Below are 17772 nucleotides of genomic sequence, written 5' to 3'. Positions count from 1 at the left end.
AGACTCATAAAGTTATGTCTGATATCTGAGGTAGTTTTATTCTGTATTTCTTAATTTAATTTTCTTTGTCTTGGTAGAATTAAGAAAGGCAGCAATGCCAATGACAGTGAATTATGTATAGAGGACCCTGATTCATTTTACCAGCATTCAGACAAAGGGATAGTGGCATGACAACAGCTGTAAATAGGTGTTGGAACACTCTGTTGCACCATCTCACCCAGCCCACTTTCCTCTGACACAGTCTGAAAGATAGAAGAACCCATTATCCCCTCTGCAAGAGTCAGGGCTTAGAATCTTGAACATGTACCTGCCTGATAAATTATCCTCTGACATGTGTTGCAAAGCACATGCTGGCATATTCCTCAGCTTCTTGCTGGCTTTTTTCACTGAAGGGTAAGCAAGATCAAATTACTTAATGTTTTTCCTTAGACAATAAAACAATTTATCACAAGTAGTGTGCCTGTTTGTTAAAACTTTATGTGCAATATCTCAAGACATTTATTTCAGTATCATATTGGGAGATGAGGAGTGATCCTTCATGAAAAAGCATCTCCTCTGAATGAATACAGATTCATTCAGGGAATGGAGAGGCAGATCACATGTGCATAGCAAATTCAGAATTACTTTAATTGCAATAAAACGAAGGTTCAGAAGAAAGATGGGCTTACCTTTTAAAAATTATTCCAATATTCTGTTACACAAACTTGAGCTGATATCTCCCAAAAAATACCTCTAAGTGCCTTTTTTTTTTTGAGTAGTAATGTAATAATGACATATTATGATATGTATTTTCTGTTTTATTTCCTCCTATATAAACACAGTGCATTACTGCACTCCTCAAGACTGTCATGAAAAGTTAAAATCCATTCTTCTTGACGCATAGAATGTAAATGGGAGTTATAGCTGGAATCATGAATCTTTAAACCATAAGAAGTTGACTTGAAGCTGTAACAATATAAGTATATCCATTTTTCTTCTAGCAGAATGAATTCACAATAAGGGGTTTCCATCTTCTACAACACAGTGTGTAGTAAATAAGTAATTTGCAGTTTTCACATAAACAAAATTGCCATACAAAACTTTAGTCTCATTTACCCAGACATTTATCAGAGAATCATAGAGTGGTTTGGATTAGAAGTGACCTTAACGATCATCTTCCAACCTCCCTTCCATGGGCAGGGACACCTTCCACTAGATCAGGCTGCTCAGGGCCACATTCAGCCTGGCCTTGAACACTTGCATGGATGAGGCATCCACAAATTCTCCAGGCAACTTGTTCCCATACCTTACCACCCTCACAATATATAATTTCTTTCTAAAATCAAATCTAAATCTACTATCTTTCCGTCTCAAATGGCTACCTCTCATCCTATCACTGCACTTCCTGATAAGAGTCTTTCCCATCTTTTCTGAAGCTCCCTTTGGGTACTGGAAGGTATTATAAGATGCTTTCTCTTCTCCAGGGTCTCTCAGCCTGTTCTTATAAAGGAAAGGTGCTCCAATCCTCTCTGATCATAGCCTCCTCTGGACTGGCTTCAGCAGGTCCTTGTCCCTCCTGTGCTGGGAGCCCAGAGGTGGATGCAGTGCTCCAGGTGGGTCTCACCAGAGCAGAGCAGAGGGGCAGAATCCCCTCCCTCCCCTGCTGCCCACGGAGCTCTGGATGCAGCCCAGGACACGTTTGACTCTCTGGGCTGTGAGTGCCAATGGCTGGGTCATATTCAGTCATCCACCAAGATACTAGAATTTAAAGTTCTATTTGCTGTTCTACAAAGCCAGTAAATTATAACATTGTTGTCTCTATTAATGTTTTAATTAACCCCTTGGAAACCTGAGTGTATCAAATAAAGCAGAAAACACATGGAGCAAAATAGGTATTATAGAATTAGAAGTACAGTACATTAGATTCTGGAAGACTTTGCCTCTAAAATCAGGGTAAGGATTTCTTCCATCTGAACTAATATGAAGGTGTGTTTTGTCTTACTGTATACCAGTTAAGTATGGGTGGATTTTATTATTTAGAGAAACATAGATTGTAGTCCACATTTGAGAAACTCTGAGCTTTTAAATTGTTGATCTTTGCCACAGATCTGGGCTACTAGTCCTTACTCAAGTATATCACCTCCACTTTAACATGTAAGCAACCTTCCTGTTGATCTAGACCGACCAATTTTTTTACGCCTTTCTGTAAAAGTGTTGAAATACATGTATTGAAAATCCCCCTGGCTATAATTACTGTTTTCAGACTTAAGAACAGCTTGTTTCATGCTTTTTGGCTCTGCTATAGGAACTATGTTTTTCTGATTACTTCTCTTCAGCTGGTCCATTAAATAGAACAAAAAGTTTTGAACACAAAATTAGAACGGGGAGCAACATTATTATGCTTCCTGTGGGGCTGAAGGAATTCTAAGTTGTCATCCTGATTTAATTTAAGTGTCTTTGAAAATTTTACTGATAAATAGTTTTGATGAAGCAATCTGCTTTAAAGATGAAAGATCCTGACAGGAATGCAAGTTAACAAGATGGTCTGGTAAATTAAAGCCAGTTTTCAAATCTAGTGTATAACTCCAAGACAAAAATATGTGAATAGAAAAAAGGAGAAAAAACATAAGATCACACTATTCCAGAAGATACTTATGTCTGAAATGTAAAGCTGGGGAACACCAAGTACAAGGAAAACTCTGCAAGTCCAGTTTCTCTATGAATACCTTCACAAGATCATGATTGATGGCAGCAGATGAATACAAACAAATCTGGACAGAGATTGTTGTGCTGTCTGAAGATTAATGTTTGGATGGGATAGAGCAGAAGAGGATCAGCTACTATCACCTGTGATCTTTTACATCAATGTATAAAAGCAAGATCATATTATGAAGCACAACACATTAGTATTGTGCTTCTTACTCCTCTCACCCCTGCCACATACTCACCCCTGCCATCTGAGACATAGCCTTAAAGGAATTTCAAAAAGCTAGTCAGAGACTAAAGTGGGTCATAGAAGAAGCTATAGCACAGACAAATAAATCCTGATTTTTTCTTCATATTCCAGCTATTTTTTGTCTATTTGAACTATCTTTAAAATTCCCAGCAAGACACTGCCAGCAATGCAGCTGAGGCAGCACAGCTGGAAAGCTGTTGTAACTGAATATTTACCCAAAAATGTAAGCAAATCCTTGGAGTGTGCTAAACTTCACCTTCCCATGGATTCACTGCTACAGTAGCAGATGCCTCACTCACAACTAGCTGTGAAGTTTTTCTCTTACCCCATCCTCCTTTCTCCTGCCCAACTTTTCTACCTGATATACTCATTAAATGTACAAATAATAATAAAAAAAATACCAAAAACCAAAAATCAAACCCAAAACAACCTCCCCCCCCCCAAAAAAAAAAAACCCACCACCAAACCAAACCAACCAAACAAACAAAAAGTTCAGAAAGTTCAGCTGCAGCCTAACACTCAAAGGCCAGACTTTTGGAAAGACTGGTTGCCCTCCTTTTCCATGTGGTCTTAGCTCTTACTTATTGCTTCACTTACAAGAATGGCAGAGTTAACATATTCCTGCTATGGAAAATGTCAGATGATCACATAAGCTCTATTTCCTGACATAAATCTCAGCTAATTTATGTATTTGAGCCTGCTTTGATTCCATGTGTTGTAACAAATAGATATGTAAATTAAAAAGAATGCTATCCTTTGTTTTAATACTTGGCTAGAACATGGAGATTTCTCTCCTTTAGGTCACTTCAGCATCATCTGAATAAAAGTAACATCAGAACTTACATTAATGATGCTGTTTTCTTTAGGACAAAGATACAGAACTTAAAAGGCAGGAAATGGAAATGATAGCAGAGAATGGACTGTGCCCACTTTTAAAAAATTGTCACTGGAGTTTAAAAAATGCAGTCATAAAGTATCGCCTCAATCTTCAGATCAAAGAAACCTATGTTTCAAATTTGAGGAAAATTTTCAAGAAAAAGTTTCCCACTTTGATAGCTATCTACTAAACAGGAAATTCCAAATTAGTTTTGCTGTTCTGCTTTTCTCCCAAATTTGTTATTTTCTCAATCTTAACTGCAGATCTGGTCCACTACTATATTCATAATGGGATATTTTCAGTCCCTGTGGGTTATTTTTCCATTAAAATAAACCCAAAAAAACCATAAGCTCTTAAATCTTTGATTGAGTAAGAAATTAATTACTGAAAAGATGTAGTCCAAATCTAAGTAATACCAGGACATGAAACTTTGTTCATTCACCTCACCCACCTCCCCGTTTATGTTTTACTTTTAGCTCCTGGTACTTATTCTTTAAGCATATAATCTAAATGCTGGGGGAAGGAAGAATCATAGGTTTGCACTTGACTGTTAGAGAATACTCAAAAATAATTTTCTTCTAACTTTAGAATTAGAAGTAAGGGCAAAAACTGATTCACAGGAAGTTCCACATGAACATGAGGAAGAATGTTTTTACTGTGGGGGTGATCCCACAATGGGACAGATTGACCAGAGAGGTTGTGGAGTCTCCCTTACTGGAGATGTTTCAGAATTACCTGGACCCAATCCTGTCCCATGTGCACTGGAATGGCCCTGCTTGAGCAGGGAGGTTGGATCAGGTGACCCACTGTGGGTCCTTCCAAAATCACACATTCTATGTGAAACTCTGAGAAATTCAGGGATATGCTTGTTTCTTTTTCCCTACACAAATATTATATGCATATTATGAAAACACCAGTAAACTGACAACGTTTTTTGTTTTCCTCCCAAGTGGATTCATATTTTGAAAGGAAGACCTGGAAAGTTATCTTTTCTAATAGAATGCTCTTGGAAAATGTAGTTTTATTACAGCTCAGTTACTTAATCAATCATGGTTCTCTCACATGAAATGAGTGCTTGTCAGTGTGACTCTGCATCAACTTGTGAACTTCTAGCAGAGTGTTCTGGTCCTGAATGTGAAATGTTTGAATTTGAAAGTGTTAACACAAAATGTTTGATAATGCTCAAGAAGCTTTTAGAAAATTACCTTTTTCCACAAAATATTTTGTTTTAGATGAATTAATATTTCCAATGGAAACATTGTACCAAAAATAAATTGTTTCTTATCAGCCATATGTATCCAGTATTTCCAAAACTAAGAGCTTAAAAACTCCCATGTTGAACCTCTGAAGATTAGGAGCTTAAAAACTCCCATGTTGACCCTCAGAAGATCTTTAGAAACTTTGTACATCTGAGATAAATTTAATTGTCTTTCTGGTGCATGTGGTTCAGATTATTCTGTTATCAATAGAATACTTATTAGCACAAAAGCAAATTATAAGATTCTCATCTTATGAAACATAATGTTCACAGAATCACAGAATGGTTCAGGTTGGAAGGACCCACAGTGGGTCGTCTGATCCAACCTCCCTGCTTAAGCAGGACCATCCCAGAGAACACAGCATGGGATTGCATGTCAATGGTGCTTGAATATCTCCAGTGAGGGAGACTCTACAACCTCTCTGGGCAACCTACTTACTACAGTGTGTGAAGTAAATTTCTTCCTCATGTTCAGGTGGGACTTCCTGTGCACCACTCACTGCCCTGTTGCCTCCTGTCCTGTTGCTTGGCATCACCGAGCAGAGCCTGGTCCCTCCTTTGACCCCTCCCTGCAGACACTGACAGACACTGATGAGGTGCCCTCTCATTTGTCTCTTCTTGAGGCTGAACAGGCTCAGCTTCCTCAGCCTGTCCTCATAATAGGGATGCTCTGGTCCTTTGATCATTCTTGCCACCCTCCACTAGACTTGTTCCAGAAGTTCCATGTCTCTGTTGTGCTTGAGGGGCCCAGAACTGGACACAGACTCCAGATGAGGCATCATCAGGATAGAGCAGAGGCACAAAATTGTTACAGGTTTTGTGATAATCTGTGTAACATGCTGGTAGTACTCATATGCAATTTGAGATCAAAAAACCTGCTCTGCACTCTTCTCCTGATTGCTCTGTGCTTATTGCAGGAACAGGGCAGCATGGAGCAGGGGTCCAGGGGCTGCAGGTATACCAGAACAGACCTGAAGGTCAGACCTAGTCCAGGAGCAAAATCAAGAGAGGGTTACTGGGGGGGATCACTGCAGTAGACTACAGTGTGCACAGGAGTTGAGCTAGTGAGAAGACCGCAGGATACCACTGATTTGGAGCTTGGTGGGGAGAATTAATAATAAGGAGCACTGGAGAAAAAAGGCTGGAAGAAGGAAAGGAAGCATCCTCCAAATGGCTGGAATAACATATTAATTTTCGTAATATTTATAGCAGTCATAGAATGTTAAGGATCAGAAGGAACCTTAAAGATCATCTAGTCCCAATCCCCCTGCCATGGGCAGGGATGCCTGCCACTTGACCAGGCTGCTCAAGGCCTTATCTAACCTGGCTTTGAACATTTTCAGCACTAGGTTATCCACAATCTCCCTGGGCAGCCTGTTTCAATGTCCCAGCATCCTGACAGTAAAGAATTTATTCCTTATATCTAACCTAAATTTCCCCTCTTTCAGTTTGTTCACATTACTCCTTGTCCTGTCTCTACAGTCCCTGATAAAGAATCCATCTCCAGCTTCCCTGTATCCCCTTTCAGATACTGGCAGGTTGCCTTGAGGTCTCTACAAAACCTTCTCTTCTCCAAGCTGAACAGCCCAAACTTTCTCCACCTGTCTTTTTAGGGAAGGAGTTCTGGCCCTCTTATCAGCTTTGTGGCCCCCTCTGGATTTGCTCCAACAGTTCTGTGTCCCTCTTAAGTTGGGGACACCAGGGCTGGACAGAGTGCTCCTGGTGGGGTCTCACCAAAGCAGAGTAGAAAATTCTGAGAATTCATATCTAAGAATAATGTTATGCTTTAGTGTAGTTACTGATTTGTTTCAGACAGAGAAAAATAGAGAGAAAAAAATATACTCCAGAGGAACTTTAAATATAACAAACAAACCAAAATACTAAATGTAATATGGAAACCTCATCTTTTCCATGTCTCACTCTTCTGAGGAGGCTTGTGTTCTTTATTTTGTTACATTTTATTTGACCTGCACTTTTTAAATTAGGAAGTAGGGAGTACAGCATTTTATACTTATGTTATGCATTAGATAAATATAATCATAAATTATTTAATTCCTAAATGTGACTAATATGCTATGATTGCTGAGATGTCTATTCTGTCAGCCTGTGATGGTTGTATAACCACAACCAAATATTTTTGCCTTGGTAAAGCCCTGACACTACTAAGAATTTTAGAGGAAAATAAAATGGAATAGATTCAGTATGTCACCTGCCAGTTTCACTCTTCTGCCTATGATATGGATATCATATTGTTCCACTGGCTGACCATATTTGTCATGGAAAAATATTGCTATTGCTGTGGAGATTGTTTAAGGAATGACAGAAAAAAACTAATTTCTCTACATTTTAAAGAGATTTTTATGTAGTTGGGGCTGTTTAGAGTTTTGCTTTGGAAGGAATGCATGTTTAGTGTAAGGATCTAAACATCACAGAGTGGTAAATGCTATTAGGATTCTCTCCCCAAATCCCCAAGCAGAGCCTACCAAAAAACAATAATTCTGTAAATTAGTAAAGTACTCTGCCATCTAAAGGAGTGATTTAATTGGAAACACTTGGATATATTTATAGACACGGTTTGACCCCAACCTCTAAGTTTACATAGCTAGGATTTTCTAAGCTGCCTGTGTTCTACATGACTTCTGTGAGACTACAGCTGCCTTCTCGTGCTGGCTTCTGCTGGCTTGTGTGGGTGAGCTTATCTGAAAAAAATATTTCCTGTTTTAAGAAAATACTAGATAACAGAATTCTGGTCCAGAGAACACTTTGTTGAATAAGTGAATAAGATACCAGTTCTTTAATAGTATTAATTTAATAGTATTAAAAAAAAAAAAAAGTTGCCGTTCTAACTGTATTAGTTCTAGACATATCTAGGCATATCATGTCAGCAGTGTGTTTCATTTTGGTGGCTACTGCTCAAATATATGTTGAGAGGGTTCCTGCTCCCAAGATCCTTAGTCTAAATAGAGAAGGAAAACATGATGAAAGAATCATTGAAATTGGTGTTTGAAAGAAAACTCAATCCTGGTATTCTTTTGTTTATAGAAGAAGGCATGATTTTCCAAACCACAGCATTTCTGACTTTACCATAAGTTTCAGTTTCATATTTACTATAAGTTTTAGCTTAATATTTATAATTGCCAGTAGTTGATTTAAAAAAAAAATATATGTGAAGTTATTGAAAAACTGCATATTTTTCTTATCAGTAAGGTACTAAATTGTAATTTTTAAAAGAAAAATGTGAACAGGTTGTTATTATAAGAACAATTAGATATTTTGTTCTATATTTGACCGGCAATGTAATGGACAATGTCAATTTGAAATGCCTTCATTCCTTAAAATAGTTTTTAAAGATTGTTAGACTTATGAAACAGGCATTTGGAATTTCATCAAACCCGTGGTGTTAGATTTAATACAAGCCTCTCGAGCTGGGAATGTAGTATTTCAGCAAAATACTTATAGATCCTGAATATACCTGCATGGTATATTTAAAAAAAAAACCACATGTCATAATGAGATTACTCAACTATGTATTAAGAAAGATAAAAACTGAAAGTGAATTCACTGGTGAACTGTGAGAAAAAGAACCTCAAAGTTCAGCAGGCAACAAATAGGTCCCTAAACAAGTACTCAGTATGGCATACAGACTCCTCGCTGCAGGCATAATTGTACCATAATACACTGAACACAGTCAAACATTGCTCAGTGAAAATACATCTCTTCTCCATGATCACTTCAACCTGAAGAAACACACACTCAAGAGCTCTTGAAATTACTCCAGCCCCTGAGCAGGAGAGGGTTGCACATTCTTCTTGTTAGAACTATTTGTCTTTGCCTGATGAGGTCTAAAACAATTCGTAAATGAAACTGAATGATAGGATATCAGTGTGACTTGCTTTTCCTTTGATATATTTTTCAGGTGGCAAGAAGGGGTCTCCATTTCCCATTGAAACCATGTATAATTTCTTTGGAAAATGGCTGAATAAAAGGCATAAACAGGGCTTCAAGCAGGGATCTGGGCTGAGTCCAGACATGAAGGCTGGCCTACAACCCACTTGTCTGTGGGTTCCAGCAGGATGCAATGATTAATATCTATTCATGCTTTTCCAGTCAAGAAAGCATTTGGAGATGTCTACCAGCATAGCTTAGACACATGGGATCTTTGAATGGCTGTATAGCTGTGTAGCTGAACATATTAGGCATTTCTATGATTCAGTAGCAGGAGAGTGGGAGTCTGATGACATTTTACAAATCTCAGATTTTTGCATGCCTAAATATTCATGATAAATTTTAATCCTCCAATGGGAACATAAAGGGAAGTTTAAATCAAGTCTTTCTACTTCAGTTCTCATTATTTGCAATTTCTGCTGTACCTTCCTCAGACCAGTAATGACCATTATTGTGTTTTCATGTGGCATTTTAATGTTCCAAAAGATTTAAATCCACTTAAAATAATTTAAAATGTTGGAGACATCATAATACAATTTGGTGACTTTGCCAAACCTGAAAGAGTGGAGTAAGACAGAACTTGTTTTTTTGTGTCTTTTTAACAACAATGATGAGCATTTTCATTGTACACAGTCAATGCACTATGATATCTTAAAAGATTGTAAATAGACCATTTTGTTGTTGCTTTCATTTTAAACTTCAGAAGTGCTGATTTTGACATGAGTTCACTACCCACAAACACAGGAATATTTTATTTCCCTGGTGACGCCCACAGTGCTAAGCTTTCTTGCAACTTTCACTTTACGGAGATACCTGAAGAGACACAGTTCTGTTAGTAATCACGCCTGGTTTTAAACAACAGTTGGGCTCACTTTGTCCTTTCTCTGAACCATTCTCTATTTTGGTATCTAACTTGTTATCAACACACAAAGACAGTAGGCTCCTTAAGATGAAAGCAGTAAAACTCCCAGCTTTTCTTTCTGGAATTTATTTCCCTGTATTGGGACAAAATATCAGAAATATAGAGACTTTTAGAACATGCCAACAGGTGCTTTTGAGCCTAAACAAGCTTAAAGATCAAAGATCAGCTCAGGGAGAGTGAGTTATTTTACTTTTCTTCCTCCCCCCCCCTTTTTTTTTTTTACTAATTGTTTTCTTTTTTATTTCAGTCTTTGGTGGGTTGGTTGGTTTGGTTTGAGGTTTTTGGTTTGGTCTTAATTAGACCTCCTTGCCATTGAAAACCAAATGTCATGAAAGACACTCCATTAAAAGCTAAGTACTCCACAGTTATGTTCCCCTTTTAATAACTGTTGCAGAAGTATAACCTGGGCTTCCAGGAAAACAGTTAGCCAGAGATCTGGTGATTCCCAAGGAGCCAGAACTTCCAGAAACCAGTTTCATACTGACTACCCCAAGGTCAAGGGCAATTACCTTTCCAGCTGTATGTGACACAGAGTCACAATATGCATATTCTCCAGCTCAGGTAGGAACACATCAGTCCTTTGGACTTGTCTTCTGTGCTTTTTTTGCTATGACACATATTAGAAATTGTTCAATTTATCCAACTTAACAGCAACACTGAAGAAACTTTTGTTTGGTTTGGTGCTCTTAAGCCATTGTGACGATGAGATGTTGTGTCTTTTGAGGGCTTATTACCAGTGCCAAGTTCTCATTATCTTCTCCTAGGAAAATCCTAGGTTGAGTATACTGTCAATGCAGTGTTCTATAAGGGTTTATAGTAAACTGTTGTGTGCTTATGCTAGAGAATCCATATTGAACAGGACTGCTTTGTGCTTGATTACAGGGCATGGCAGCCATAACTTGTAGTCCATGGAAAATTCCATCACTTGCCCCTGTTCCTTCAAAATTGGTAGCTTGGTGGGAATTGCCTCGATGCCTAAGAAGGAACACAGTCACTGCCTTTGTCTGATAGCTGTAGGATCACAAAAGAATGTGTGTCCTTCCTCCTTCTATTGTCACAAGATCCAGAAGAAAAGTGTTTAGAAACAACACATTGTGGGGCCTGGTGGATAGCACTGTTAATAAATAGAAGGGTGATTCCAAGAACTTGATCTGAGTTGTTGAATTACATGAAATACAGAGAATTTAAGTTCTGTTCCTTGTCATTCAAGAAAGAAAAACAGAAATTGTGATACTGCACTTGTTCTGTAACTACATTACATTATACCTGTGAAAACAGGATCATCATTACTAGATCTGAATATCAGCTTTTGATTTGGAAATAACAACTCAATACATTTGCTGAAAGGTTGGGCAAAAAACCACAACTTTTATATTAGGTGGTGAGGATAGGGAAATAAAAATAATGATAAGGCACTGAAACTGGTCACAAATAAATAGATGAGCTCAAGATATTAACTGGGGATGATTAATTCATGTTGTTTCAAACTAAGCATAAATGAAATGAGTGATGATGTTAACATTTTCACAAAACCACCAAAATGTTTCACCTTATCCTAGCAGCCCTAAGTAACTTTCTGGGTGCACTGTGCTATCTTAGCTGGTCTGACACCTGCTATGTCAACTGTCATTTTCATATGCAAAACATGTGTATATGTAGTATTTCAGCCTTTTCTTCTTGCATGAATGTCCACACACCATTTTGTGCAGGATTCTTACCATGTTTTTTTTCAAAAATCAAGTACATCATAGCCAAAATTTTAAAAGCTTGTTTATACTTAATTTAGCCTGATTTGTTTGCTTGCTTCTGTGTTCAATATTGGTTAAAGTTCCACCTTTGATACTCTGCAAGCCAGAACTCAGAATGAAGAATTCTTCCTAAAGTATTCTCTTTCATGTTTTATTTCTGCCTTATTTAGCACAGAAAATTACATATAAAGGGCAAAATATCAAATAAAGTGGAAAATCAGAGTTACAGGGCAGATCCCTGGCAGTTTGTCAGGGCAGGGATGGTAGTTCAAATGACAACAAATTAACAGTAAAAGTAATATAAGAATTTGGGCTTTGATTTCTTAATTACTCATTCCTATCTCAACGTTTTAGAGAAATAGCATTTCTCCAAAGATGACTTCTTTTCTCATTCTGCCTCCAAGATCTCTTTTTTCATGTCCTCTTCAAAAAAAAATTTAAGGTTTTCCTAGAATGATTTTTTCCTTCCCACTTGTAACCCACTACTGATGAGCAAACTAAATTTCTTGAGATACTATGTTGAATTTTTTTTTACCTAAGTGCTCATTTTTCAATTATCTATAATTTTTTAAAGATCTATAGTTAGAAGAAATTTTGTCACCTCAGTGAAGAGCGTAGCAAGATAACTGGGCTCAAAAGTATATTTTGTGTTGCTGTATCTTGCATTTAGACTGACTAAACAATGTGTGAAAATATGCTTACACGATGATGTAATAATAGGTGAGGAAAGACAGAAAGACACACAAGACAGAAAGGAAGACAAAGAATGAAAGGAAGGGAAGGGAAGTTTCAGGAAGGGAAGGGAAGGGAAGTTTCGGGAAGGGAAGGGAAGTTTCGGGAAGGGAAGGGAAGTTTCGGGAAGGGAAGTTTCGGGAAGGGAAGGGAAGGGAAGTTTCGGGAAGGGAAGTTTCGGGAAGGGAAGGGAAGGGAAGTTTCGGGAAGGGAAGGGAAGGGAAGTTTCGGGAAGGGAAGGGAAGGGAAGGGAAGGGAAGGGAAGGGAAGGGAAGGGAAGGGAAGGGAAGGGAAGGGAAGGGAAGGGAAGGGAAGGGAAGGGAAGGGAAGGGAAGGGAAGGGAAGGGAAGGGAAGGGAAGGGAAGGGAAGGGAAGGGAAGGGAAGGGAAGGGAAGGGAAGCTCATAGGTCCACACTCCTACTAAGTGAGAAAGAAAGAGTCTTTTATTCCAGAAATTGATGATGATGATTTTTTCTTGACTGCAAACCCACCACATTGACTTTTCTGCTTCTCAGGTTTGAGGTGTACTGCTGAGTGGAATAGCAGTAAGAGAGTTTTGATTTCTTCTTATTTTTTTTCCCCATTTAATAGAGATAATGAAATATTAATTAGAACAAGAATAGAACACCAGCTCTCCCTTCTCCTAGGAAACTGCTATAGTCACTAGAGCATGAAGTCATGAAAAGCATTACCATTTTCCATAAATATTCAACTACTCCACACAAAGTGAAAAAGACTGGAAGGACAGAATATATTTCCATTACAACACTTACAATATGTGTTTTTCTTTCAGGAGGTAGAACATGTGTGTTTAGATCCATCCTGGAAGACAAGGAGCTAGATCTCTAACTCCTGCATCTCAGTGTTGGTCCAATATTTGAGACAAGTGAAATGGACAAGCAAGGGGTTTTTAAGCTGCTTTTTGCTTGGAACCTAGTCTGACAGACACACATTATTGAACCCTGAGAAAACACCAACATTCTCAAGAATCACAGTTAGGAATAATTGCAAGGAAAGTTTGCAGACAATGAGTGGAAAACAAAGTACTTCCAGGCACATTCTGAATAAAACTTCAGGATGCTTAATGTTCAGACAAGATATTGACTGAGAGCAGTAGTGTTTTCTGAATGAGCTGCCTCTTGAGTTGTGTTGTGCATAAATTGCAAGGACAATGGTTTCACTGGCCTCTAAACAGAAAACTTAAATAATAGGAAATAAATTGAATATTTCCTGCCATTCCTTGGATTTATTTCTGTAGTGTCCTTGCAAACTGCAAGATGATGCTTGCACAAATGATAGATGTCTAATATCAGGACTAAGAGAATCAAGATAAAAATGTTTTTATAGATCAAATTTTTCTGAGTTAATGAAGACCTTGTTGAAATAACTACAGTAGACTCCTACCATCAGTTCCACTTTGTTTGAGAATAAAAATGTCTTGCCAGTATTTCCATATACACTGTGTTTTTTACTGAAATAAGATTTATATAATTTACTTGCAGTTGTCTTTTTCATACTTTTTTTTTTTTTTTTCGGTTGTATCTGTGTTAGATTGAGAATACTTTATGCTTAAGGCCAAGGTTTCCTAATTTCTGATGTATGAATATTTTTCTTCATGTTTATATCATGGTGTTTATTCATTTGTGTAGATTTGAGAAATCTGAGGCTAATAGAACACAAATACTGGCTTTGGAGCAAGGAATTTTTATATGTGTGGGGTTTTTTTGTGTTTGCATTTAATGTTTGTTTTTTTTTTCTTTTATTTCTTACAAACTCAGGAAGCACTAAGAATGTAATTCCTTTTATAAACATTCAGTAATATCAAAACATAGAATCCCAAAACAATATTGAAGCCTATCTATAGGCAATCCAGCTTTCTTAAATACTAAGCAAGTGCAGAGCCTTCAACAGAAATCCAGATTGCACAGCAGAATGTAACCAATTCTGAGCCTTTTTCCTCTCTCCTCATAATCGAGCAGGAACAACTGGCAGTGTAACAATTGCCTATACATATTTCAAAGCTGTGGAGAACAAGGCTAAAATTTATTTCAGTTTATCACAGTTTTGTCATTGACAAGGTTAACGGTTAAATCCATATATGTGTTTTAACAAGAATTAGAAAACCATTCAGACTATTAAGAAAAACAATCAGAGCTTCTAATATCTGCTGTGATAGTGAATATTAAAACAAATTGCAATATTCCCATTGCTGAGAGTGAAAAAATTAGTAAACATTCTTTGCAGACAAGGAGAAAAATACAAAAAATATTATTCATGAGAATGTTGTTATGGAGCTAATTCTGCCTTCCTTCAATTTACTATTGTAGTGTCCTTGCAATGCTGTAGTGCAGCATTTCGTCAAGTTATATAAGAAACAAAGGATCTAACAATATACAGGGTAACTGTTGCAGGTTTTTCAGTGTTAAACTACAGATATATTCTCTTATTATTTCATTAGAAAATACAAGGATTAACACCCAGATATGGAAGAGGAGCTGCAATTAAATAGTACTTCGTGATACAAATTAACAAGGTTGTAGTTTTGTACCAAAACCATAAGTCCTATTTTTCTCTTATGGAAAGAAACTTTCACAAGAAATACTGTTTTGTGCATATTAAAAGCAAGTTGACCGAAATGAAGTAGGTACTCCAAATGAGGATGTCTCAAGTTAGATGTGAATGGGATAAGAATTTTCCTATCCTGGCTGTGGACAAATTGCAGCTATATTTAAAGACTGCAAGTATGCAAGACTTTCCTCAGGTGGGAGGATTTAAAAATTCTTCTGTAGCTGTGTTAATATGCTATTTCAAATTACTAGAACTTACATATCATGTGAAACCCCTAGTCCCAGTGGGTAATGAAAAATTTAAACCCAAGGTTGTTTGAAAATTTTAGTGCTTATGTTTGGGGAAGAAAAAAAACCAATGCATACAATGCATAAAACTAGAAGAAAATTTTGGGAATAAATAATTAAAGTCAGGGAAGCAGTAATAAAATGTGACAAAAAGCAAATGGCCTATATCAGTGCAGATTGTCTTAATACCTTTCTTCTGTAATTTTCTAGGCAAAACAAACACAACAAAGTTCAGAATACTCTTACCTCCCTACTGTGCAGCTGGCAATCACAATACAAGCAATTCCTTGCCAGAAGGCACACATGCACCCAACTACGATGTTGCAAACCAGAAGATATGAATATTCTCCATAATAAGACATACATCTGAGAACACAGAGTATACTTCAGCCTATGACAAAGGCTAAAAAGTTTGTGCTTCCTTTCAGCACTCAGACAAAGAAATGGGGAGATAGGAACCAAGGTGGTATGCAGAAAGTTTTGCAATATGAAGCAGAAGAAAGAAGGGAAACAAGATTTCCAGAAAGAGAAGATAAGTAGCATCAGATTGAAAATACAGTGGTATAGTATCTTATTGTCTAAAAAGTGAATGGATGTATCACATATCATGGTATGTGGTCTGATAATTTGGTATTTGGCTCTTTTATTTCATTAACATATTCTCGGTTTATTGTTTTATGATTGCAAACACAGTAAGTCTACCTGCTTCTACAGTCAAACTTCTCAAGAATTTCCCAGAAGTCATGGTGGAAGAGTGAAATTCCTTTAGTTTTATTCTCTGTCCTGCGGGATGTTTCCCTAGTCTTCAGAAGATATCCTGGAACTCTTCTATTTGGTATTTATTAAGCTTGAGAAGTGCAAATTTTCAGCCTTTATTGTTGCTTTTTTCCTTTTTGTTTTTTAGCTGTACTTTTAAGGAAGGTTCATCTTGTCAGTGTAAACTGAATTTTCCTTTTTTCTGTTATATCTTCCACAACTTTTCTTCATAAATGCTTATAGGAAGATTCCTTCTTGTATTAATCTACTGGTAGTTTTCATCCTGACCACCCACTTTCTTTTCACTGCAAGGTGGTCCCTTTTCCTCCCACAGATTAAATGAGTAGGTGGATCTGCATCATCATCTTGGTCTTTGTAGCCCACAGAAAGTTCTGACCACTTTCCTGAAATGTGAGATAGTCCTCTCCATTTCTTGCATCTTTCTTCAGATGCCAACCATCCTTCTGTATTTTTTTCTTATTTTTGGCCAACTAACATGCAGTTCCATGTACTGATTTCTAATGCACTGATTTCTTTTGAACTTTACATGAGTACCCATTTCCGTGTTTTTTTCTGTCCTGCAAATTACCATTTTTTTTCCTGATAGAGTGATGTGCTTGCTTTTTCCACCCTCCATATAATTTAGTAGTTACTAAAGTGAAGTATGACATAGGTCAGCTTGTCACCCATCCCCAGCTGCAGATCCAATGCCCTCCTGCTGATCACTGACATGGAGAGTGACACATACTCCTTGTCTTCTCTTCCTGTCCTTCCTAAAGAGTCTGTATCTACCCATTCCAACACTCCAGTCATAGGAGTTATTCCATTACATCTCCATGAAGCTGATAAGATCACAGCCCTGGTAAACATGAGCTGTTTTTCACTCTTGTTTATTCCTCATGCTGAGTGCATTCCCATAGAAATTGCCCTTGATGAAGCCATTTTACTGTCTGGAGTTGCTAGAATTACTTCATGTCATTCTCCTGATGACTTGTGATCCTTCTCCAGGCTCTGGGCTTCTCTTGTTGGTCCTGATATCAAAAGGGAAAGTGGTAGGAGTGGAACATATTGAGTGTCCCCTCCCCTTGCAACTGTAGTTTAAAGCCCTCTTCATCAGTTTACCATGCCCGTGACTGAAGTTGCGCTTCCCCTTCTTGAACAGATGGACCCCCACTAATCCTAGAACAGAAATGATGAGCAAACTACTCAAAGTTTATACATACAAGTATACATGGTTTGAATCATTAGTCCTTTTGCAGAATCTTTATGACTCTAGCACCACTTTTCTGTGAGTTTGTCTATTTTGACTCTTTGGGGTTTAAACCCTTCAGGAAGAACTTCCCTCTTCACTTGTGTATTTCTGCAGTGCTGGCTGCGCTGAGATCACAGCTTCAGATACTGGGCTCTGTTTTTATATTTAAAAAATAATCAAACAGTTGTATTTGTGTAAATGAAGATATACTAGATATACTTTCCCTAGCACAAGATGTGCATACTGGTCATACATCAACTATTGGATGAGTGGCTCTTTAAGAAGAAAAACATCCATATGCTTCACAGAAGAACAGGGGTTTAAATTACATACTAAAAATTATCCATTCCTTTTCAACTTTCAACTGGTCAATTGCATAGATCAAAACAAGAGAAAAGTGAAGTACCCTGAAAACATTAGCTATGAGTCAAAATGGATTGTCACATTAACATGGAAAATAGAGAAACCCTAAGACCAAGCTTCCTGCAATTT

The sequence above is a fragment of the Vidua chalybeata genome, chromosome Z, assembly GCF_026979565.1.
Source record: "Vidua chalybeata isolate OUT-0048 chromosome Z, bVidCha1 merged haplotype, whole genome shotgun sequence".
Classification (NCBI taxonomy): Eukaryota; Metazoa; Chordata; class Aves; order Passeriformes; family Viduidae; genus Vidua; species Vidua chalybeata.
Note: the sequence above shows the minus strand (reverse complement) of the source record.